The following is a 3,616-nucleotide window of genomic DNA, read 5'->3' as shown; positions in this document are numbered from 1 at the left end:
ATATATATATATATATATTTATAAATATATATATACACATATATACAATACATATTATATAACGTCATATGCATACATATGTATATAATTGTCTCTATACATGTATATATGTATGTGTGTATATATATATATATATACATTATATATATATACATATATGCATTTCCCTGAAGAGAAGATTACATTCTTATCAACATCACCTATTCCTATGGAAGGTATAATTTGTAATCTTCGAAACATATGTTGGAAATAAAAGTATTCAGTTAATATATGCGTTTTATTCCATTTACTAAATTTATATATATGCAGCAACATGAAATAAAGCGTTTTGCTCAAGAACACAACACACACCCCGGTCCGGGAATTGAACTCATTACTTCATGATTGCGAGTCCGACTCTCTATCCACTGAACCATAACACATTTAGATCTTTGTTCAGCGTACCTTATATAAAAAAATTATTGAAAAATGTTATTATAGAATATGATTTTAACGATTTGCTGCTGCTATTTCTAGTATGTCTAATATCCATTAAACGCTACATCGTTGGTTTGAATTACAAATCATTATGGTTGTTTGTGTTTGCATCCACATTGTTTAAATAGTTGTGTGGGGTGTTTTTATGCCGTTTAAGCGGTACGTCTATCAAAGACTAATTTGTTTTGAAGAAAATATACAGTAAATATCTTCCATTCAATTGTAGATAAAAATCCTGAAACAATCTGGAAGAGTAATTGTCAGAATATATTTAATGTAATTGTCTTAGTCATATAACACTCTTTCGCTTGTCCGCTGTTCGTGAACATGCGAAACTTTTTATAGTCCAAAGTAATTTCTGAACAGACGCAATGGCATACGCATACTCAGTTATCGTGTGTGCGTGTGTGTGTGTGTATGTGTGTGTGTTTGTGTATACGTGTGTGCGTACCTGGCGTCGTGTGTGTGAGTGTGTGTTTGTGTGTAAGTGAATAAGCATGTATCTATCGACGTGTGCGTGTGTGTGTGTGTGTAAGTGAATGAGTGTGGCTCTATCGCCGTGTCTGTGCTCGTGTATGCTTGTGTATATGTTTGCGTGTGCGTGCGTGCGTGTATGTTTGCATGTGTGTGTGTGTGTGTGTGTGTGTGTGCTTGCGTGTGTGTTGCGTGTGTGTGTGTGTGTATGTGTGTGTGTGTGTGTTTGCCTTACTGTTGAAGGTGAAGCTCATTACTAAAGCTACAAATACATACACACACCCTCTCTCTCTCTCTCTCTCTCTCTCTCTCTCTCTCTCTCTCTGTCCGCCTCTCTCTCCCTCTCTCTCTTTCTCTCTCACTCTTCACTATCTTCCTCTCTCTTTCTCGCTCACTGCGACCAACTTTGTAATTCTAGCTTTTTGTTTTAGTTCCTGACATTGTTTACTTGACTCGTTTCCTCTCATTGTTGTCTGTTCCATTTTGATGACACAGTAGTAGTAGTAGTAGTAGTAGTAGTAGTATAGGTAATTAACAGACAGACTTTTGGGTTCGTACCATCTGCCCTTCACTAAAAACTGAGTTCTGATTCTATAACATTCTCTATGTAGTGCGAACGCACTATCACCAATAAATTTAATAAGTGGGTGCTTCTCGTAAAATTCAGTCATCTGCAAGTATACAGGCACATCTCCCCCACCTCTCTCTAGATATATATCTCTCTATCTATCTATCTATCTACCCCTCTTCCGCGTTTATTGCTGACTGATTCGGTATTGACCGAATCAGTCCAACTAATATGGTGAGAGGATTTCGAAAGATCAAGACAACACCTAAAAGAAATAACAAATGAAATAAAAAAAATACCAATTCACATCTAGTTTGACCACACGTACTGACCCATTCTGTTGCATCTCGGGAGCATCATTATGCTAACAATAAACACACGCACTGTTTCTATTTCACTTCTTTTGTTATTATTATCCAACTAGTTAACCATTTAGGCAATTAAATAATTTGTTGCTTGATAAATCGTTTGGTCATTCAACCAGTTAGGTCTGTCAAAGTCCCTTCATCGCCATTCCTAACCACATCGATCGAAGCCCTTTGTATTCTAGGTTTGCTTCAGGTGTGTCAGGCCTAGCTAGCTGACTGTTTGACCGAAAGATCAATTTAAACAAATCGATCAGTTAATTGGTTAACCAATTGACTAATAATAATTTCTTTCTAATTTTGGCACAATTTTGAGGGAAGGGAAAACTGATTACATTGACCTCTGTTCAACTGGAACTTATTTTGTCAACCCCGAAAGAGTGATAGGCAAGGTCGACCTCAGTGGCATCTGAACTCAGAACGTAAAGCGCCTAAAGAAACGCCGCTAGGCATTTTGTCCTGCGCGGTAACATTGTACCAACTCACCACCTTATAATTATTCTTTTTACTATAAGCACAAGACCTGAAGTTTTGGGGTAATTATCTCATCTACTTTGAAAGGATGAAAGGCGAAATCGAACATGGTAACATATCATTCAATAGGTAAAGAGCCGGAAGAAATGCCGTGGAGTATTTTGTCCGGCGCCAATAAGACTAATAGCGATTTTAAATTTTGGCACTAGATCAGAAATTACATGGGAGAAGATAAGTCGATTGCATCGACTTCAGTGTTCAACTGGTACAAATTTATCGACCCTCACAAGGGTGAAAGGCAAAATTGACTTCGGCGAAATTTGAACTCAAGAACGTAGAGATGGACGAAATGCCGCCAAGTACTTACCCGGCGTGCTAACGATTTTGCCATCTCGCTACTTTAATCAATGAAACTAATGATCAGAAAAGAAGTGAAATAGAACCAGTGCTTGTGTTTATTATTAGAATAATGACGTCCACCTCACAACGTACAATAAAGTATGTTTCAACACATAAGTTCACATCAAAAAATTTTGGAAACCAAATACAACTCACTAATCATTTAATCCTCTTAAATTATTATATTTAGTTGGGTATTCTTCTGTCGAATTTGGTGGCAAAGAAATGTGATGATCTCTGAAATCATGAGTGGTGGCGAAAACAATTCCATTGAGATGAAGTCATTGTTGCCATTAAAAACACGTTCATACATCCACTTGTATTTCATTCTTTTGTAACCATAATATATAATGCTACATGATACTAAGTAGAAATGTGAACGTTACAATATGTTTTTAATGGCTACAGTGACACAGCTTCGATAGACTTGAGTACCTCCGGTTAACGGTCTTACTTAGAAACACTTGCCAAACAAGGTCAAATTAAAAATTCAAATGTGCATGTGTGTGTGTGCGCTTGTGCGTATGATTGTGTATATGTTTGCGTATGCGTGCGTGTATGTTTGCATGTGTGTGTGTGTTTGCGTGCGTGTATGTTTTCATGTGTGTGTGTGTGTTTGCGTGCGTGTATTTTTGCATGTGTGTGTGTGTGTGTGTGTGTGTGTGTGTGCGTGTGTGCGTGTGCCTTCCATCTCTTCCATTTTACTTGTTTTAGTCATTGGACAGCGACTATGCTGAGAGCATCACATTGAAGAGTTCAATCAAATAAATTGTTCGCAGTGAATTTTTTTTCTTTTTTTTATTAGTAAAGTCTGGTACTTATCCTGCCTGTGGAGAAGCAATGGCCCAGTGGTTAGAGT

Source organism: Octopus bimaculoides, chromosome 5 (genome assembly GCF_001194135.2).
Source record: "Octopus bimaculoides isolate UCB-OBI-ISO-001 chromosome 5, ASM119413v2, whole genome shotgun sequence".
Lineage (NCBI taxonomy): Eukaryota > Metazoa > Mollusca > Cephalopoda > Octopoda > Octopodidae > Octopus > Octopus bimaculoides.
This window is presented reverse-complemented; position numbering follows the sequence as displayed.